Genomic DNA, 23,452 nt, shown 5'->3' on the forward strand with positions numbered 1-23,452 from the left:
AATTAAGTAAACATATGATTAACCCAATTGTTAAACATACAATACGAATATGGTTTCAATTTCGTAAATTTTTTGGATTGAATAAATTTAATCTATGAAGTACCATTCAATCTAATTTTTTCTTTCATCCATCCAGAGTTGACTCAGCTTTTTCCATATGGAAAAGGAAGGGAATAGTATGTTTTTGTGATTTATTCATTGATAACTGTTTTTCATCCTTTGAACAATTATCTAACAAATACAACTTGCCTAGATCACACTTTTTTTCGATTTTTGCAGATTAGAAATTTTTTAAAAGCTACTATACCCTCTTTTCCGACACCTTATAAAACTGAAATTATGGAAAAAAATTTCGGTCTTAATCCTTGTCAGGAGGGCTTGATAGCAATAATCTATGACCTAATTATGAAAATTTGTCCAGAACCAATGGACAAAATTAAGAATGAATGGGAAAGTGAACTCCAGACATCTTTACCTACAGAGAGTTGGAAGAAAATTCTTCATTTAGTTAATACATCTTCAATGTGTGCCAGACACTCTTTGGCACAGTTCAAGGTAGTTCACAGGACCCATATGTCAAAAGATAAGCTAGCTCGTTTTTATCACCATATAAATTCTCTATGTGACAGATGTAAATCGAATGTGGCTTCTTTGACACATATGTTTTGGTCCTGTCCTCTTTTGGAAAAGTATTGGAAAGATATTTTTAACATTATTTCAAATGTATTGAAGATTGATTTCCAACCTCATCCTATCACTCCAATTTTTGGATTACCAATGATAGAGTCTGGCCATCTATCTGCTTCCGCTAACCGAATGATTGCCTTTGTTACATTAATGGCCAAACGATCCATTTTGCTTAAATGGAAGGATCCAATACCCCCTGCTACTTTTCAATGGTCCTCTCAAACTATATCATGTTTAAACTTGGAAAAAAATTAGGAGTGGTACTGTTGATCCTTCGCTTAAATTTAAGGAAGTTTGGAGTCCATTTATTCAATATTTTCACATGATATAGATCCCCTTGTAATAACCTTTCAACTTAGAGGAATGGAGTTGACGACATAATATTGCTCTGTTTCTACTGAGAAATTTTAGTCCAGTTCTTTTTTTCTGTTTGCTTTTTTTGATTTTTTTTTGTTTAGCTTAGTTTGGTTTGATATATTGTTTATAATTTTTCTTATTGTTTTGGGGATTTTTTTTCTTTATATTTATATAATAAACCTTTTTCTTTCCTTTCTTTTATATTATATTCGTTCACTAAGAGATCATTGGATCTACAGATTTTTTTATACTTTATTGTTCTTTATGATTATCCATGCCATGATTGTTCTCCTGATCTCTTTGTATTACATGTACAAACATTGATATTATATATTAATCTGTATTAATTTGAAAATTAATAAAAAGATTGAAAAAGAAGGGAAGAGGGTAGGACTGGTCCACAAGTTAAAGTCCTAAATTGGGGCAAGGCTAAGTTTAAATGGCCTTGGAACATGCAAAGGTTGATTGGGAGAAGACATAAGCAGGTAAAGGAATGTCTGGCAAGTGAAAGGCTTTTAAAAGTGAGATATGTTATAAAATTATGAGCCCAACATGTTCCTGTGGGAGTGAAGGGTAAGGCTGGCAGGAACCCTAGGTGACAAGGGCTCTGGTCAGGGAACAGGAGGCTTGGGTCAGGTATAGGTAACAGGGATCAAGTGAATCCCCTGAGGAGTATAAGGGATGCAGAAGTACACTTAAGAAGGAAATCAGGAGGGCAAAAAGGGGACATGAAATATCCTTAGCAGATAAGGTAAAGAAGAATCCTAAGAGATTCTACAGGTATATTAAAAGCTAAAGTGTAGTTAAGGAGAGAATAGGTCCCCTTAAGAATCATTGTGGTCACCTATGTGTAGAGCCAACAAAAATTGGCAAGGTCTTAAATGAATACTTAGAACACAGAACATAAAACAGTACAGCATAGGAACAGGCCCTTCAGCCCACCATGTCTGTGCCGACCACGATGCCAAATTAAACTAAACCTATCTACCATATCACTCCATTCCCCGCATGTTCACATGCCAGTCTGAATTCCTCTTAAATGCCAGTTTCGTGTCTGCTTCCACCACCTCCCCTGGCAGTGGGTTTCAGGCTCTGTGTAAAAAAAAATTACCCCATGCATCTCTTTCGAACTTTCTCCTTCTTACCTTAAAGCTATGTCCGCTAGTATTTGATATTCCTTCCCTGGGAAAAATACACTGACTATCCACCTTATCTATGCCTCTCATAATTTTATAAACTTCTATAAGGTCTCCCACCAGCCTCCAACGATCAAGAGAATACAATCCAAGTGTGTCCAACCTTCCCTTCTAGCTAATATTTTCTAATCCAGGCAGCATCTTGGTGAACCTCTTATGCACCGTCTCCAAACCTCCATATCCGTCCTGCCACATGGTGGCCAGAATTTCACACAATCCTCCAAGTGTGGCCTAACCAAAGACTTAAACAGCTTTCACATGATTTCCTGACTCTCACATTCAGTGTCGTGACTGATGAAGGCAAGCATGCCATATACTTTCCATATCATTGTATCTACTTGTGTTGACACTTTCAGGGAGCTAAGGACTGAGACCCCAAGAAACTCCTCAATACATCCTCAATGCCTTTAGCATGGAGAAGGTCATGGAAGCTAGGGATATCATGGAAGAGGTGATGTCCTAAAACATATTGATATTACAAAAGAGGTGTTAGCGGCCTTGAGGCACATTAAGCTGGATAAATCCCCAGGGCCTAACCAAGTGTATTCTAGGATATTGTGGGAAGAAAGGGAAGAAATTGCTGGGGTCTGGGCAGAGATTTTTGTATCTTCCTTAGTCATAGGTGAGGTACCAGAAGACTGGAGTATGGCAAGTGTTGCACCTTTATTCAAGAAAGGCTGCAAGGACAAGCCAGAGAACTACAGGCCAGTGAGTCTAAAATCAGTGGTGGGAAAGTCACTGGAGGGGATTCTGAAAGACAGGATCTACCTGCATTTGGGAGGCAAAGACTGATTAAGGATAGTTAGCATGGCTGTGTGTGTGGGAAATCATGTCTCACAAATTTGATTGAGTTTTTTGAGAAGGTGACCAAGAGGATTGACCACATGGACTTTAGCAAGGCTTCTGACAAGGTACCACATAATAGACTGGTACAGAAGGTGCAATCTAATGAGATCCAGGGTGAGTTAGCCAACTGGATACAACATTAGCTTGGTGGGAGGAGTCAGAGGGCGGTAGTGGAGAGTTGCTTATCTGACTGGAGTCCTGTGACCAGTGGTGTGCCACAGGAATTGGTGCAGGTGCCCCTGTCCAATGTTAGGTCGGTCCTATGATAGACTAATATTTATTGACTACAGCTCTGCCTTCAATACTTTAAGCCCAAGAAAACTCATCTCCAAACTCCTAGGCCTGAAACTCATAGAAACGTAGAAATATAGAAAATCTACAGCAAAATTCAGGCCTTTCGGCCCACAAAGCTGTGCCGAACATGTCCCTACCTTAGAAATTGCTAGGCTTACCCATAGCCCTCTATTTTTCGAAGCTCCATGTACCTATCCAAAAGTCTCTTAAAAGATCCTATCGCACCTGCCTCCACCACCGTTACTGGCAGCCCATTCCATGCACTCACCATTCTAGACCCCTGACATCTCTCTATACCTACTCCCCAGCACCTTAAACCTGTGTCCTCTTGTGGCAACCATTTCAGTCCTGGGAAAACGCCTCTGACTATCCACACGATCAATGCCTCTCATCATCTTATACATGTCTATCAGGTCACCCGTCATCCTCTGTCACTTCAAGGTAAAAAGGCTGAGTTCACTCAACCTGCTTTCATAAAGCATGCTCCCCAATCCAGGCAACATCCTTGTAAATCTCCTCTGCACCCTTTCCATGGCTTCCACATCCTTCCTGTAGTGAGGCGACCAGAACTGAGCACAGTACTCCAAGTGGGGTCTGACCAGGGTCCTATATAGCTGCAACATTACCTCTCAGCTCTTAAATTCTATTCCCTGATTGATGAAGGACAATACACCGTATGCCTTCTTAACCACAGAGTCAACCTGTGCAGCTGCTTTGAGAGTCCTATGGACTCGGACCCCAAGATCCCTCTGATTCTCCGCACTGCCAAGAGTCCTACCATTAATACTATATTCTGCCATCATATTTGACCTACCAAAATGAACTACTTCACACTTATCTGGGTTGAACCATCTGCCACTTCTCAGCCCAGTTTTGCATCCTATCTATGTCCCCCTGTAACCTCTGACAGCTCTCCATACTATCCACAACACCTGCAGCCCTTGTGTCATTAGAAAACTTACTAACCCATCCCTCCAATTCCTCATCCAGGTCATTTATAAAAATCACAAAGAGTAAGGGTCCCAGAACAGATCCCTGAGGTCCACCACTGGTCACCGACCTTCATGCAGAATATGACCCATCAACAACCACTCTTTGCCTTCTGTGGGCCAGCCAGTTCTGGATCAACAAAGCAATGTCCCCTTGGATCCCATGCCTCCTTACTTTCTCAATAAGCCTTGCATGGGGTACATTATCAAACGCTTTGCTGAAATCCATATACACTACATCTACTGCTCTTCCTTCATCAATGTGTTTAGTCACATCCTCAAAAAATTCAATCAGGCTCGTAAGGCAGGACCTGCCCTTGACAAAGCCATGTCGACTATTCCTAATCATATTATACCTCTCCAAATGTTCATAAATCCTGCCTCTCAGGATCTTCTCCATCAACTTACCAACCACTGAAGTAAGACTCACTGGTCTAAAATTGCCTGGGCTATCTCTACTCCCCTTCTTGAAAAAGAGAACAACATCCGCAACCCACCAGTCCTCTGGAACCTCTCTCGTCCCCATTGATGATGAAAAGATCATCGCCAGAGGCTTCACAATCTCCCTCCTCACCTCCCACAGTAGCCTGGGGGACATCTCATCCAGTCCTGGTGACTTATCCAACTTGATGCTTTCCAAAAGCTCCAGCACCTCCTCTTTCTTAATATCTACATGCTCAAGCTTTTCAGCCTGCTGCAAGTCCTCACTACAATCACCAAGATCTTTTTCCATAGTGAATATTGATGTAAAGTATTCATTAAGTACCTCTGCTATTTCTTCCAGATTCATATACACTTTCCCACTGTTACACTTGACAGGTCCTATTCTTTTGCGTCTTATCCTCTCGCTCTTCACATACTTGTAGAATGCCTTGGGGTTTTCCTTAATCCTGCCCGCCAAGACCTTCTCATGTCCCCTTCTGGCTCTCCTAATTTCCTTCTTAAGCTCCTTTCTGTTAGCCTTATACTCTTCCAGATCTCTAACATTACCTAGCTCTCTGAACCTTTTGTAAGCTTTTCTTATCTTTTTGACTAGATTCATTATAGCCTTTGTACACCACGGTTCCTGTATTCTATTGTAATTTCCCTGTCTCATTGGAACATGCCTATGCAGAACTCCACACAAATATCCCATGAACATTTGCCACATTACTTCTGTACTTTTCCCTGAGAACATCTGTTCCCAATTTAAGCTTCCAATTTCCTGCCTGAGAGCCTCATAATTCCCCTTACTCCAATTAAACGCCTTGCTAATCTGTCTGTTCCTATCTCTCTCCAATGCTATTGTAAAGAGATAGAATTATGATCACTATCTCCAAAATGCTCTCCCACTGAGAGATCTGACACCTGACCACGTTCATTTCCCAACACCAAATCAAGTGCAATCTCTCCTCTTGTAGGCTTAGCTACATATTGTGTCAAGAAACCTTCCTGAACAAACTTAACAAACTCCACCCCATCTAAACCCCTTGCTGTATAGAGATGCTAATTGATATTTGGGAAATTAAAATCTCCAATCACAACAACTCAGTTATTATCACACGTTTCCAGGATCTGTTTCCCTATCTGCTCCTCGATATCCCTGTTACTATTGTGCGGCCTATAAAATACACCCAGTAAAGTTATTGACCCCTTCCTGTTCCTAACCTCCGCCCACAAAGATTCCGTAGATAATCCCTCCATGACGTCCACCTTTTCTGCAGCCGCGACACCATCTCTGATCAACAGTCCCACTTCCCCACCTCTTTTGCCCTCCTCCCTGTCCTTTCTGAAACATCTAAAATGCGGCACTTGAAGTAACCATTCCTGTCCCTGAGCCATCCAAGTCTCTGTAATGGCCACCACATCATAGCTCCTAGTATTGATCCAAGCTCTAAGCTCATCCGCCTTGTTCACAATACTTACGTTAAAATAGACACATCTCAAACCGTCGGTCTGAGCACGTCCCTTCCCTATCACCTGCCTACCTCCCCTCTCGTACTGTCTGCAAGCTTTCTCTATTTGAGAGCCAGACACCTCTTCCTCAGCCTCTCTAGTTCGGTTCCCACCCCCCCAACAATTCTAGTTTAAACTTTCCCCAGTAGCCTTCGCAAACCTCCCCGCCAGGATATTGGTCCCCCTGGGATTCAAGTGCAACTATTCCTTTTTGTACAGGTCACACCTGTTCCAAAAGAGGTCCCAATGATCCAGAAATCTGAATCCCTGCCTCCTGCTCCAATCCCTCAGCCATGCATTTATCCTCCACCTCATTCTATTCCTCTACTCACTGTCGCGTGGCACAGGCAGTAATCCTGAAATTACTACCTTTGTGGTCCTGCTTCTCAACTTCCTTCCTAACTCCCTGTAGTCTGTTTTCAGGACCTCATCCCTTTTTCTACCTGTGTCATTGGTACCAATATGTACCACAACTTCTGGCTGTTGTCCATCCCACTGCAGGATATCTTGGACGTGATCTGAAACATCCCGGACCCTGGCACCTGGGAGGCAAGCTATCATCCGAGTCTGCCCTCCCCTCCTTTTCCCTGCCCTTCTGAGCCACGAGGCCAGACTCTGTGCCAGAGGCACTGCCACTGTTGCTTCCACCAGATAGACTGTCTCCCCCAACAGTACTCAAGCAGGAGAACTTATCGTTAAGGGGTACAGCCATAGGGGTACTCTCTAGTACCTGACTCTTCCCCTTCCCCCTCCTGTCTGCCACCCACTTGCCTGTCTCCCATGGCACCAGTGTGACCACCTGCCTATAACTCCTTTCTATCACCTCCTCATTCTCCCTGACCAGACTCAATACCTCCCTTTGTAACTAGATCCTTGACTTCCTGACCAACAGACCGCAATCAGTAAGGATAGGCAGCAACACTTCTGTCATGATTATCCTCAACACTGGTGCCTCACAAGACTGTGTCCTCAGCTCCTACTCTACTCCCTATACACTCATGACTGCGTGGCCAGATACTGCTTTAACTGCATCTACAAGTTTGCAGACGACACCACCATAGTGGGCTGAATCTCAAATAACGATGAGTCACAGTACAAGGAGATAGAGAGCCGAGTAACATGGTGTCATGACAACAACCTTTCTCTCAATGTCAACAAAACAAAAAAGCTGGTCATTGACTTCAGGAAGCAGGGCGGTGCAGATACTCCTGTCTACATCAGTGGTAATGAGGTTGAGAGGTTTGAGAGCTTCAAGTTCCCAGGTGTGAACATCACCATTAGCCTGTCCTGGTCCAACCATGTAGATGCCATAGCCAAAAAAGCCCACCAATGCCTCTACTTTCTCAGGAGGCTAAAGAAATTTGGCAGGTCCCATTTGACCCTCACCAATTTTTATAGATGCACTATAGAAAGCATTCTAGCTCGATGTACCAAAGCTTGGTACGGCAACTGCTCTGCCCAAGACTGCAAGAAACTGCAAAGCATTGTGGACACAGCTCAACACATCATGAAAGTCAGCCTCCCCTCCATGGACTCTGTCTACACCTCGCTGCCTCGGTAAAGCAGCCGACATAATCAAAGTCCCCACCCACCCCGGACATTCTCTCTTCTCCCCCCTCCCATCAGGCAAAAGATACAAAAGCCTGAAAGCGCGTCCCACCAGGGTCAAGACAGTTTCTATCCCACTGTTATAAGACTATTCAACAGTCTCCTTGTACCATAAGATGGGCTCTGGACCTCACAATTTACCTCATCTTGGCCTTGCACCTGATTGTCTGTCTGCACTGCACTTTCTCTGTAACTGTAACACTTTATTCTGCATTCTGTTATTGCTTTTCCCTTGTACTACCTCAATGCACTGATGTGATGAAATCTGAAAGTCAAAGTCAAGTTTATTGTCATATGCACAAGTACATGTGTGCACAGGTGCAATGACAAACTTACCCACAGCAGCATCACAGGCACACAGCATCATGTAAGCCGCATTCACAAGAGAAACATAAATTAAGCATAAAGTAAACACAATCTTTACAAGAAAGAACACAATTAGTCCATTATAGTGCAAAGTGATCAAAGTGGTCATAGTGTTGCTAAACTCTAGTGATTAGGGTTTTGCCGGTTGGTTCAAAAACCAAATGGTTGAAGGGAAGTAGCTGTTCTTGAATCTGGTGGTGTGGGGTCTCAGGCTTCTGTACCTCCTGCCTGACGGGAGCTGCAAGAAGATGGCAAGGCCCGGATGGTGGGGATCTTTGATGATGGATGTTGCCTTCTTGAGGCAGCACCTCCTGTAGATACTACTGATGGTGAGGAGGGATGTGTCTTTGATGTATTGGGCAGAGTCCACTACTCTCGAGAGCTTCTTATGTTCCTGCGCATTTGATTTGCCATACCAGACAATCTGTATGGATCTGTATGGATGGCATAAGAAACAAAGTTTTTCACTGTACCTTGGTATATGTGACAATAATAAACCAATTTACAATTTTCTGTTGTTAGTTATGTATATTAACAATTTGGATGAGAATGCAGGTGGTATGATTTGTTAATCTGCTGATGATACCAAAGTTGGTGGTGTGATGGACAGTGAAGAAGATTGCTTGAGGTTACAACAATCTAGGGTCTAGATCAACTGGGAAAGTGGACCAAGGAATGGAATTTAATTCAGACAAATATGAAGTGTTGCATTTTGGGAAGTTAAACCAGGGCACAACGTACACAGTAAATAACAGGGCCCTGGGAATTGTTGTTGAACCAAGAAACCTTGGGATACAAGTACATTGTTCCCTGAAAGTGGCGACACAAGTAGACAAGGTGATAGAGAAGGCATATGGCATTTTTGCTTTTATTGATCAGGGCACTGAGTACAAGAGTTGGAATGTTATGTTACAGCTGTACAAGATATTGGTGAGACTGCACCTGGAATATTGTGTGCAATTCTGGTCATCATACGATAGGAAAGGTGTGATTAAGATAGAGAGAGTGCAGAAAAGATTCAGATGGCTGTTGCCCGGACTGGAGGTCTTCCTTTCTTTCTTTCTCAATCTTTTTATTAATTTTCAAATTAGTACAAAGTAATATATATAACATTAGTAATCATACACATGGTGCAAAGAGATCAGGATAACAATCATAACAGTTAATATATATGAGTAAAAAAAAAGTAATCTAGAGGAGGTCTTTCGTTGCAAGGAGAAACTGGATACATTGGAACTGTTTGACCTGGAAGGAAGGAAGCCAAGGCATGACATTATAGAGGGTTATAAAATGAGGGGCAGACATAAAGTGGATGATCACGGTCTTTTTTTCATGATGGGGGAGTCTAAAACTGAAGGTTTAGTTTTAACATGAGAGGAGAGAGATTTAAAGGGGATCTGAGGGGCAAGTTTTTCACACAGGGTGGTGGGAAAATGGAATGAGCTGCAAGAGGAAGTAGTAGAGGCAGGTATAAATACAATGTTTAAAGGATATTTGGACAGGTTCATGGATAGGAAAGCTTTAGAGGGATTTGGGTCCAATGCAGGCAAATGGGACTAGCTCAGGAAGGCACCTTGGTCGACATGGACAAGTTGCACCGAAGGGCCTGATTCCATAGTCCATGACTCTATGACTCCATGTCATGGCACAGACTCTTTAGCTGCCTCTCTATACTTACAACTGTGTGGCTAAGCATAGCTCCAACGCCATCTACAAATTCACGACACCACTCTTGTTGGAATAATCACAGATGGCGACAAGGAGTTTCAGGGAGATAGTCACCCCTAAGGGTCAGGAAACAGGTAACTGGGTGACTGTCAGGTAAGGGAAGGGGTATGGACAGACAGGTCAGAGCACCCCTGTGGCTGTTCCCATCAACAATAAGTATACTGTTTTGGATACTGCTGGTGGGGACGACCTACCAGGGACAAGTGGCAGTGGTCCCGTCTCTGGCACTGAGACGGGACCCTCAGTTCAGAAAGGAAGGAGGATAAAGAAGAGAGCAGTAGTGATAGGGGATTCGATAGTTAGGGGGACAGATAGGAGGTTCTGTGGGAGAGATTGAGAATCCCGGATGGTCTGTTGCCTCCCTGGTGCCAGGGTCCGTGATATCTCGGATCGAGTTCTTGATATTCTCAGGAGGGAGGGTGAGCAGCCAGATATCGTGGTCCAAGTAGGGACCAGTAACGTGGATAGGAAAAGGGAGGAGGTCCTGCAAAGAGAGTTTAGAGAATTAGGTGCAAAGTTGAAGGACAGGACCTCCAAGGTTGCAATCTCAGGATTGCTACCCCTGCCACGAGCTAGTGAGGCTAGAAATAGGAGGATTATGCAGCTAAACACGTGGCTAAGGAAATGGTGCAGGAGGGAGAGCTTCATGTTTCTAGATAATTGGGCGTTGTTCCAGGGAAGGTGGGACCTGTTCTAACGGGACGGTTTGCACCTGAACTGGAGGGGGACAAACATTCTTGCGGGTAGGTTTGCTAGTGCTGCTCCGGGGGGTTTAAACTAGATTTGCAGGGGGAGGGGAACCACAGTGTTTGAACAGATAGCGAGGAGGAGGAGGAAAAAGGTCATGTGAGGATTGCGTATAAACAGAGTTTGCATGTTCCTGCCAGGATTAAAGGCTAAGTTAAAAAGCATAGGGAACCTTGGTTTTCAAGGGATATTGGCGATCTGCTTAAGAAAAAGAGAGAGGTGTATAGCAGGTATAGGCAACTAGGAACAAATGAGGTACTTGAAGAGTATAGAAAAAGTAAGAAAATATGAAAAAAGGTAATCAGGAAGGTAAAAAGAAGACATGAGGTTGCTTTGGCAGATAATGTGAAGGTAAATCCAAAGGGTTTCTACAAGTATATGAAGAATAAAAGGATAGTAAGGGACAAAATTGGTCCCCTAGAAGATCAGAGTGGTGGTCTATGTGTGGAGCCTCAGGAGATGAGGGAGATCTTAAACAATTTTTTTGCATCAGTATTTATGCAGGGAACGGCATAGTGGATATGGAAGGAAGGGAAACAAGCAATAGAGTCATGGAACATATAGAGATTAAAGAGGAGGAGGTGCTTGCTGCCTTACAGTGAATAAAGGTAGATAAATTCCTTGGGCCAGATAAGATATTTCCTTGGACATTGAGGGAGACTAGTGTAGAAATTGCAGGGGCCCTGGCAGATATATTTAAAATGTCCTTAGCCACAGGTGTGGTGCCGGAGGACTGGAGGGAAGCTCATGTTGTTCTGTTGTTTAAAAAAGGATCTAAAAGTAAGCCAGGTAATTACAAGCCGGTGAGCCTGACATCAGCAGTGGGTAAATTATTGGAAGATGTTCTGAGAGATCGGATATACAAGTATTTGGACAACCAAGGGCTGATTAAGGATAGTCAGCATGGCTTTGTGCGTGGTAGATCGTGTTTAACAAATCTTGTAGAGTGTTTTGAGGAGGTTACCAAGAAAGTAGATGAAGGAAAGGCTGTGGATGTTGTCTCCATGGACCTTAGTAAGGCCTTTTACAAGGTGCCACATGGGAGGTTAGTTCAGAAGGTTCAGTCACTAGGAATCCATGGAGAGGTTGTAAACTGGATTCGAAATTGGCTGTGTGGGAGAAGACAGAGAGTGGTAGTGGATTATTGTTTCTCAGACTGGAGGCCTGTGATTAGTGGTGTGCCTCAGGGATCTGTGCTGGGTCCATTGTTGTTTGTTGTCTATATCAATGATCTAGATGATAATGTGGTAAATTGGATCAGCAAGTTTGTTGATGACACTAAGATTGGAGGTGTAGTGGACAGCGAGGAAGGCTTTCAAAGCTCGCAGAGGGATCTGAACCAACTGGAAAAATGGGCCAGAAAATGGCAGATGGAATTTAATGCAGACAAGTGTGAGGTGTTGCATTTTGGAAGGACAAATCAAGGTAGGACATACACAGTAAATGGTAGGGCACTGAGGAGTGTGGAGGAACAAAGGGATCTGGGAGTTCAGATACATAATTACCTGAAAGTGGCGTCGCAGGTAGACAGGGTTGTAAAGAAGGCTTTTGGCATCCTGGCATTCATATGGTGATGTTATGGTGAGATTGTATAAGACATTGGTGAGGCAAAATTTGGAGTATTGTGTGCAGTTCTGGTCACCTGAATATAGGGAATATATCAGTAAGATTGAAAGAGTGCAGAGGAGATGTACTAGAATGTTGCCGGGTCTTCAGGAGTTGAGTTACAGGGAAAGATTGAACAGGTTAGGACTTTATTCTTTGGAGCACAGAAGAATGAGGGGAGATTTGATAGAGGTTTACAAAATTATGAGGGGTATAGACAGAGTTAATGTGAGTAGGCTCTTTCCACCTAGATTAGGAGAGATAAGTACGAGAGGTCATGGCTTTAGGGTGAAAGGGGAAAGGTTTAGGGGGAACTTCTTCACTCAAAGAGTGGTGGGAGTATGGAACGGGCTGCCATCTGATGTAGTAAATGTGGGCTCACTCTTGAGTTTTAAGAATAAATTGGATAGATACATGGACGGGAGTGGTCTGGAGGGTTATGGACTGGGTGCAGGTAAATGGGACTAGCAGGATAACATTTTGGCACAGACTAGAAGGGCTGAGTGGCCTGTTTTTTCTGCGCTGTAGTGTTCTATGGTTCTATGGTTCTATGAGGCATACAGGAGTGAGGTAGGTCAGTTGGTTGAGTGGTGTCGTAACAACAACCTTACACTCAATGTCAGCATAATCAAGGAATTGATTGTGGACTTCAGGAAGGGGAGACACGGCAGTGTAGCGGTTAGCATAACGCAATTACAGCACCAGCGATCGGGTTCAATTCCCACTGCTGCCTGTAAAGATTTTGTACATTCTCCCTGTGACTGGGTTTCGTCCGTGTGCTCCGGGTTCCTCCCACATTCCTCCCACATTCCAAAGACGTATAGGTATAATTGGGCAGTACGGACTCATTGGGCTGGAAGGGCCTGTTACCGTGCTGCATAAATAAAGTTTAAAGTCAGGCGAACACACATCAGCCCTCATTCAAGGGTCTGTGGTGGGAAAGGGTGAGCAGTTTCAAGTTCCTGGATGTCAACATTTCAGAGGATCTATCCTGGGCCCAGCACATAGATGCAACCATGAAGAAGATGCACCAGCATCTCTACTTTTAAGTTTAAGGAGATTCAGTATGACATCGAAGACTTTGACAAACTTCTACAGATGTGCAGTGGAAAGCATGCTGACTGGTTGCATCACAGCTTCGTATAGGAACTCCAATGCACAGAAATGCAAGAGACTACAGAGAGTGGTGGACTCAGCCATTTCCATCATGGGTACAGCTCTCCCCACCATCAAAGATATCAACAAGAGGTGATGTCTCAGGAAGCTGACATCCATCATTAACTTCAAAAAATTTTATTTATAGAGCATGGTAACAGGCCTTTCTAGCCCAACGAGTTCATGCTGCTCATTTTAAACCCACGTTAACCTACCTGTATGTCTTTGGAATGTGGGAGGAAACTGAAGCACCTGGAGGAAACCCACATAGACACAGGGAGAATGTACAAATTTCTTACAGACAGCGGCAGGAATCAAAGCCCGATTGCTGACGCTGTAATAGCATCACGCTAACTGCTATGCTACTGTGCCGCCCTAAAGGACCCCACCATTTGGGTTATGCCTCTTCTCATTGCTGCCATCAGGCAGGAGGTACAGGAGCCTGAAGACCCACACCTCAAGGTTCAACAACAGCTTCTTCCCCACTGCTCTCAGGTTCTTAAACTGACCTGAAAAACTCTAATTCTACCTCAGACTATATTTCCCTTAACTTGCACTGATGACGTTTATGTTTATTTTTGTTTATTCTCTTGTGTAAGTTATGTATAATTTACATTAATTTAAGTCTATGTAATTTATATTTATAATGTACTGTGTTGCTGATGCAAGAAGGCTCATTTTCATGGCATTTATACCCTGGGTATGTATGCCCATGACAATGAATTTAAACTTGAACAATAAACTTGAACTTGCCAATTGCTGTATGATCTGCTCCAAAGTGCTTTTGAGAGTTTTCAGCAAAGGTCATAATTTACACACAGAAGTTCCAGCAGCTTTCAACAATACAAAAACATGCAGTGTATGATCTGTGTGGTGTTACTAAATGTCAAGAGATTGCAGCAATACCTCAGCCACCCTCAAAGATATCACACAAAGTGAATCACACTTCGAAATACTCAAGCCCATTCCCCATTAGGTTCAATTTCACCCAGAAATTATCTTCAAGCTACCTAATCTGAATAGAATCATCTCACGCATGATTTGCACAAGAAATATGAGCAAACAACTACAATTTCTATTTTTTGGTGAGGGTATTTGTTTGTCCAATATTGCCATCTAGTGGAGACACAAGAGACTGCAGATGCTGGAATGTGGAGCAAAAAATAAACTGCTGGAGGAACTCATCAAGCGGCATCTCTGGAGGAAAAGGAAATGCTGATGTTTTGGGTCGAGACCCTACATCAGGATTGCGAGTGTAAAGGGAAGATAGCCAGTCTATAGAGGTGAGAGGGAGGGATGAGACAGAGGCTAGTAGGTGATGAGCAGATGGAACTAGGTGGGGAACAGTAATGAACATTGGAAGCGAAGGAGGGATGGAAAGGGTAAAGAAAGGGAGAGGCAACTTGGGTGGATGGGTGGGAATGGGGAAGGAACACGGGGGGGGGGGTTACCTGAAAATGGAAAATTCAATGTTCATACCATTGGGCTTTAGGCCACCCAAGTATAAATGTGTTGCTCTTCTAATTAGTGTTTGGCCTCACCTTGGCAGTGGAGAAGGCCGAGGACAGACAGGTCAGAGTGAAAATGGGAAAGGCAGATGAAATGACGTGCAACTGAAAGATCAGGATGGCCATTGCAGACAAAGCACAGGTTCTCTACAAAATGATCACCTAGTCTATGTTTGGTCTCACCAATGTAGAGACGTCAATTTTGACTATATCCACCCTGTCTCCCAGAAGACACCATTCCTTTTTCTCAGTTTCTTCATTCCACCTCATCTGTTCTCAAGATAAGGCTTTCCATTCTAGGACTTCTAAAAAATCCTCCTTATTCTGGAAACATGACTTCTCCTCTGCCATAGTTGATGGAGACATGAAATACATTTATTTCGTTTCCCACACTTCTGCTCTCACACCCTTCTCTTCAGACAGAACAGAAATATTCCCTTGGTCCTTACCTTTCAATCAACGAGCCTGCACATACACCTCATCATCCTTCACCATTTCCACCAGCTCAACAGGATCCCACTACCAGTCACATCTTCCCTTCTTTGATCCCTCCTCAACTTCTCTGTTCCACTTATTACTTCCCTCTCCAGCCTCCATGCACTTTCCACTGCAACCATAGGATTTGCAACACTTGTCCCTTCATCATCTCCCTCACCACCATCCAGGGACCTAAACAACCCTTCCAGGTGAGGCAGAGACATGTGTGCACTTCCTCCAGCCTGGTCTATTACATTTGGTTCTTGTAATATGGCCTCCAATGCCTGACACAGACACAGAGATTCAGACACTGAGAATCAGAGACCGAGAATCAGACACAGAGAATCACACACAGGGAATCAGATGAAGAGAATCAGACAGAGAGAATCAGACACAGAGAATCAAACACAGAGGATAAAAGAATCAGCCACAGAGAATCAGATGCAGAGAATCAGATGCAGAGAATAAGAGAATCAGACGCAGAGAATCAGACACCGAGAATCAGAAACTGAGAATCGGAAACAGAGAGTCGGACACAGAGAATTGGACACAGAGAATTAGACACACAGAATCAGACACAGAGACACAGAGACACAGAGCATCAGACACAGAATCAGACACAGAGAATCAGACACAGAGAGTCACACACAGAGAATCAGACATAGAGAATCAGATGCAGATAATCAGATGCAGAGAATCAGACACAGGGAATCAGATGCAGAGAATCAGACACAGGGAATCAGACACAGGGAATCAGACACAGTGAGGAAGTAAAGGGTCAAGAAACTGTGACTGACTGTAACTGTACATTTAACTGATGGAAAAGTAACATGCAAGCAAGAACAGGCAAGTTACCGACTCAGAGCTAGGTGATAATTGCTGTGTCCGGAACCTTGGTAGCAGGCCAATATACTAGACAATAGGGATGGTGGGTGTAATAAACAGACTGGAGGAAGCTTATTTTAAACAATGAGGGTGAGACCTGTCTTTGAATCTCTTGACCGTAAATCAATTATATTGGACAATGAGTGTGATGTCTGCCTTTGGATCCCTGAGGCCTGATTGATACTCGTGGAGCCCAATTCATTAAGTGTGTGTGACAATATCTGTATAAATTTCTGCCTGCTCCTTTGGACTGCAGAGACCTTGGGTAGCGACTCTCAAAGAGTGCTGAAGAGACCCCTCCCTGGCAGAATACTGCTAATAAACACGTTTCAACTGAATCAACCTGGTGGCAATGTGTTACATTGCGGCAGACAGAAGTGGGGACTTAAAATCAGGAAAACAACCGGGAATCAGTCACAGTGAATCAGACACAGGGAATCAGTCACTGGGAATCAGACACGGGAATCAGCCACAGGGAATCAGCCTCAGAAAATCAGCCACAGGTAATCAGACACCGAGAATCAGACACAGTGAATCAGACACAGAGAATCAGAAACAAAGATTCAGACACCGAGAATCAGACACGGAGAATAAGACACAGATTTCAGACACATCGATTCAGACACAGAAAGTCAGACACAGAAAATCAGACACAGAGAATCAGACACAGAATCAGACACAGAGAATAAGACACAGATTTCAGACACATCAATTCAGACACAGAAAATCAGACACAGAAAATCAGACACAGAGAATCAGCCACAGGAAATCAGCAACAGGGAATCAGAAATGGAATCAGCCACAAAGAATCAGACACAGAGAATCAGACACAGAGAAACAGTCACGGAGAATCAGACACAGAGAATCAGACACAGAGAATCAGACACAGAGAAACAGACACAGAGAAACAGTCACTGAGAATCAGACATGGAGAAATTGACACAGGGAATCAGACACAGGGAATCAGAGACACAGAATCTGCCACAGGGAAGCAGCCACAGGGAATCAGCCACAGTGAATCAGACACAGGCAATGAGACACAGAGAATCAGCCACAGGGAATCAACAACAGGGTATCAGAAACAGGGAATTAGCAACAGAGAATCAGCCACAGGGATTCAGACACAGGGAATCAGGCACAAGGAATCAGCCACAGGGAATCAGCCACAAGGAATCAGACACAGGGAATCAGACACAGGGAATCAGGCACTGGGGACACAATCCCAAAAAAGATCTTCCCCTCACCCTACATACACTCCCATACACACCCACACACTTATGCCCTGACCCAGACAGAACCCACCACCAATAGACCACCACCAACGTACCACCCCCAATCCCACACACATCTCTATATATTTAAGTTAGGACCCAATACAACCTTTTTCCCCCAACACAGACCAGGCAACACTCACCCCTTCTGACCACACACACACTCCCGTACATTTCCCCAAACTCTTATACCCAGTTCTCAGCCGGCTCCCCTGACACAGCACATTACATATTCCACCCCCCACTGTCCTACATACATCCCAATATATATATATAGAGTGGTATCACAGACAGTTTCCTCACACAGACCAGCCAATAGGCACCACTCCTGATCACACATACACTCACATACACTCCCCCCAAACAATTACAAACAATTGGGTCCCCAATTCACCACCACCACCCCCAGCCCCTTCCCATAAACTTAACATCACACAAGCCTAGCCAACTCCCCGTCTAACCCAACCCACACTCTGACTAACCCCAGCCAACTCCATGACAAACTCAAGCCAACTCTCCAAAAAACCCCTGCTAACACCTTCACAGGCCAAAACCTTCCACAAACACAGGTTAACCCCCTGATCCACCTCACATACACGACTACAACACCTGGAACCCCTATCCCACCCTATTAAGATATGGAGTCTGGAATAAGGCATAGGTTGCAATAAAGGCGAGTGGAGCAGGACCAGGAAAATGTGGGCTAAATCAAAGTGGCAGGTTCCAGTGAGACCGAATCTCAAGTAACGAGATCAATGAACACTAGAGAGATAATTTTCCTACTGCCTGCTAAGTCACAAACTAACCCTAACCCTAAACCCCTTAAAGACCTTAAAGAGAATAAGGAGATCGTCATTAAACCGACAGATAAGGGGAGCAGTATAGTCATCATGGACAGGCAGCAATACCTTCTGGAGGCACACAGACAGTTAAACAACACAGAACACTACACTAAACTGACAGAGCCCATGTACTTGGTAACACAACAGAAGATTAAAGACATTCTAGAGGAGCTCAGAAGGGGTAGGCGCATCAACCAGACACAATTTGAATACCTGACAGGGACGTAGGCCCGGGTGAGAAAGTTTTACATTCTCCCCAAATTACACAAGCAGCCAGACATTTGGATTGTACCCGGAGAAGTCCCTCCGGGAAGGCCCATTGTATCTGACTGTGGCAGTGAGTCCTACATGACAGCAGAATACATTCCTCAATCCACTCTCACAGAAACACCCCAGTTACATCAAAGACACGTACCACTTCATCCAAATAGTCAATTTCCTCTCAGTGCCCCCGACACCACACTTTTCACCATGGACATTGAAAGCCTATACACAAATATAAAGACAGACAGGGGCATAGAGGCAGTCAGAGAGATCCCACAGAAGTACCCAGACCCAGAGAGGGCAGATGAGGCTTTAATCAAACTCCTCCAGCTGAGCCTGACAAAAAATGACTTTGAATTCAATGATGAATTCTACTGCAGGTCAAAGGCACGGCAATGGGAAAGAAATATTCCCCAGCCTATGCCAACATATACATGGCAAAGTGGGAAGAGGCAGTCTTCCTGAAATGTCCCAAAAAACCCATGTGCCTCTACAGATATCTAGATGACATCTGGGGTGTCTGGACACATTCTGAAAGAGAGTTAGAGGAATTCATCCAAATCCTGAACACACATCACCCCTCCATAAAAGTGAAGGCCATCACAAGTAGAGAGAAAGTTTATTTCCTAGACACCACCGTTTTTAAACTAGCAGCAGGAAATGGTAGGCAGAAACTAGCGACTAAAGTATTTTTCAAGCCAACAGACACCCACACCCTCCTGCACACAGTGAGCCATCACCCAAAACACACCTTCAGGGGCATCGTCAAATCACAACTGAGCCGCTTCCACCGCATTTGCAGCAGGGAGGAGGATTTCAAGCAGGCCACGATTATCCTCTACACCGCTCTTAGACAGAGAGGTTACAGTAAATGCAGACTCAGACACACCAAATCAGATTTCTTGAGAGGACTCACAAACCCCAGGCCACAGAATAGAGCAACACCCAAGCTATCATTGATAACAGGGTACAATAGGATGGCCATCAATATCCACACACTAATTAAGACCCACTTCTAACAACTGAAGGGATGGGTGAACTCACTGGGAGAATACACAATAGTGTCAGCTTTTAAAAGGGCTAAGAATCTAAGAGACCTATTAGTTAGTAGCAAACTGTACACAGCTCCAAATTGTGGTGGGAGACACTGTAGAGCATGTAAACATTTAAAAGTAGCAAAAAGCATACACAACAGAGTGACAGGAAAATGGGCACGGATAGAGCAGAGGATAACCTGTGGGCAGGAAAATGTAGTCTATGCCATCCAGTGTAAAGAGTGCCACATCTTATACATATGAGAAACAGGTAACAGCCTAAGGGTTAGACTCACAGGGCACCTCAGTGCTATTACAGGGAAAGACCAGAGCAGATCTGTCAGCAAGCATTTGCAGCAGCACGGGATCCAGTCTGCAGAGATCCTGGGCTTGGAAATTAACCTGAACTGGTCAACCTCCTGGTGAAAGAGATCAGAGAAGAAATTGATTGAGTTATTACAAACCCACTCCCCAAACGGTCCAAACCAATCCTAAAAAAAACTAATTAAAAAACTAAATAACCACAATCGGGCCTAGTAAATTAGGCTTAGAAAGACTGGTGTCACATGTTCCCGATTAATTTGACTCTGACTGGGGACCCAATCCCAAAATAGATCTTCCCCCTCACCCAACATACACCCCCATATACTCCCACACACTCACACCCTGACCCAGAGAGAATCCACCCCCAACAGACCAGCTCACATATACCACCCCCTCATCCCACATACATCCCAATCTATTTAAGTTAAGGTCCAAGACAACTTTTTTCCCCCAACACAGACCAGGCAGCACTCACCCCTTCTGACCACACATACACTCTCATGCATTACCCCCAAACAATTACACCCGGGTCTCAGCCGACTCCCCCGACTCAGCACATTACACGTTCCACCACCACCCGCCCCCACCCCCAACCCCCTGCCGCCATCCTACATATATCCTGATATACAGATCCAAATTTCTCAGACAGCTTTTTCACACAGGCCATCCAACAGACACCCCTTCTGATTCCACATTCACTGCTGTACATTCCCCCCAAACACTTACACCTGGGCCTCAGCCTGGTCCCCCGACATAGCACATTACAGGTTCCAACCCCTGCCATGCTACATACATCCCGATATCCCTACATACATATCCAAAACTCTCAGACACCTTCCTTACACAGGGCAGCCAATTAGACAGTCCTTCTGATCCCACATACACTCATGTACATTCCCCCCAAACTCTTAGACCCGGGTCTCAAATTCATGTCCACCACCCCAAGTCCCTTCCCCTAATCCTAACATCCCACAACCTTAGCCAACTCGCTGTTAACCCTAGCCAACTCCCTGACAAACCCTTGGCAACACCCCCACATGCCAAAGGCCTCTACAAACACAATTTCCAAAATTCACCACAAGCCCTAGCCCTATACCTAATCCTAACATCCCAGAACCCTATCAAACTCCGTGAACACTGCCAACACCCCCCACATGCCAAAATCCTCCAAAGACACAAGTTAACCCCCCCCCCCCCCTCCCACCTCACATACACCACTACAATACCTGGGACCCCTATCCCACCCTATTAGATAAGGAGTCTGGAATAAGGCAATAAAGGTGAGTGGAGTAGGACCAGGATAATAAAGGCATAGGCCAAATCGAAGTGGCAGGATCCAGTGAGACTGAGCATGAGAGGGATAAGTTTCCCACTGCCCGCTAACTCACAACCTAATCCTAACCCTAAAGGACTCTGACTGGATTAGAGGGCATGGGCTGAAAGGAGAGGTTAGACCAACTTGTCTTGTTTTCTCTTGAGCGGTGGAGGCTGAGAGAAGATCTGATAAGGGGCTCTTAGATAGGCACATGAATCTACAGAGAATGGAGGAATATGGATATTGTGTAGGCGGGAGGGATTAATTTTGTTAACCGTTTAATTACTTGTGTAATTAGTTCGTGACAACACCGTGGACCGAAGGACCCGTGCTGTTTTTTTTCTGTTTTCTGCTACTCCAAGTGCAGCCGAACTAAATCTTATAATGCCTTAGCTGATGAAGGCAATCATTCTGTATGCACTCTTTGCTATCCTGTCTGCCTGTGTTCCTTAAGAGAACTATACGCTTCTACCCATGATCTCTGTGTTCTATGACACTTCCCTGCAATTCACCGTGTATGTCCTGCCCGGGTTTATGTTCCCACTTCACACTTTTCTGAGTTAATTTTCATCTGCTATTCCTTTTTCCACTTTCCCAGTGGATAAATATCCCATTTTGACCTTGGACAACCTTCCTCACTGTCCACTATACCAATAATTTCGGTGTTACCTGCAAATGTATTAATTGTACCACATAAATTCCTATCCAAATCATTGATATACATGACAGACAACATGGACCCAGAACTGATCCCTTCGGTCCACCACTGGCCACAGGCATCCAATGTGAAAAATAACCTTCCACTTTCACCCCCTTCCACCAAGTGAATTTGGTATCCAGCTGGCTAACTCACACTGGATCCCACATATTCTCACTTCCGGAACCGGGCTACCAGGCAGGATGCTCTGCTAAAGTCCATGCAGACAATATCCACTACACTCCTCTCATCAATCATCTTTGTCACCTCTTCAAATTTGTTAGACGGGACCACCCCCACAAAGCCATGCTGACTATCCCTATTCTCCATGCCTTAATAAGTGCGAGTAAGTCCTGTTATTATCTTCTGCAGTAATGCCCCAACTACTGATGCAAGGCTCACCGGCCTAAATTGAAGGATGTTTTTCCTGGGATATCAGGACTGTCTTGGGGAAGATAGGATTTGTGCAGTTCAACAGGCCAGGACAGTGTTCCCCTGGGAAGATATGCTGGTGTTGATGGAGTTGAGTTGTGGGTTGAGGTGGGAACAGGGCAGGAAGAGAAGTTTATTATATATTCAAAAGAGTGAATAAGAGCAATGAATGTAAGGCACAATATTACAGAGTTTGGTGAGGCTGAACATGGACAAAAAGGAGTCAAATCTGCAATCAAGTCTGATGAAACTTGATGATCTGTACCTAAATGTAAGGAAATGTATTGAATAAGGCAGGTGGGCTGAAGATGGGTATGACTGGGGGTATGAGATCTTAGCTGTTGTTGAAGTACTGCTTAAAGAGCAGAGGTCATGGCAGCTTCGGCTTCTGGGATACAGAGGGACAACAAAGATCGAGCACTGATAATAGTTAATAAAACAGCTGCGAGAAGAAATACAATGTTAGAATCATTAAATGAGGCAAAATAGGTTGAGCAAAAGAGGCGATTGTATGTACAAAAGCTTTTAAAAGAGTACGGGCATTAGAAATGCAAATCTGTCTGCAAATAGCTGACAAACGACTAAAACGCTCATCCCTTGACATCAGTTGGAATACCATCAATGTGACAAGGTCTGACTACTCAAGTTTTGAAGAACTAGAGGGAATCTTATTGAAACTTATAACATCCTTGTAGGGTTTGACGGGTGGGAGTGGAGAGGATGGTCTCCCAAATACATTATGATGTTTAATCAGCCATTTAAATAGCAAGGCACAGACAGATTAGTGCGGAAGTGCAGGATTGTTGGCATTTATTAGTCGGGGTATTGAGTTCAAGAGCCGTGAGGTCATGTTGCAGCTCTATAGAACTCTTGTCAGACCACACGGAGTA

General features: G+C 44.1%; 1 protein-coding gene across 2 annotated transcripts in view; it reads left to right on the forward strand.

The window, feature by feature from the left end:
• The window catches only part of rfxank (regulatory factor X-associated ankyrin-containing protein), an 830,559-nt gene extending 818,596 nt beyond the window's left edge, over positions 1-11,963 (forward strand). For both annotated transcript variants that reach the window (XM_052037714.1, XM_052037711.1), the window contains exon 10: positions 11,839-11,963. The gene's annotated coding sequence lies outside the window, so the exon portion shown is untranslated. The remainder of the gene's footprint in view (positions 1-11,838) is intronic.
• The last annotated feature ends 11,489 nt before the right edge of the window (positions 11,964-23,452 follow it).

The sequence above is a fragment of the Pristis pectinata genome, chromosome 24, assembly GCF_009764475.1.
Source record: "Pristis pectinata isolate sPriPec2 chromosome 24, sPriPec2.1.pri, whole genome shotgun sequence".
NCBI lineage: Eukaryota > Metazoa > Chordata > Chondrichthyes > Rhinopristiformes > Pristidae > Pristis > Pristis pectinata.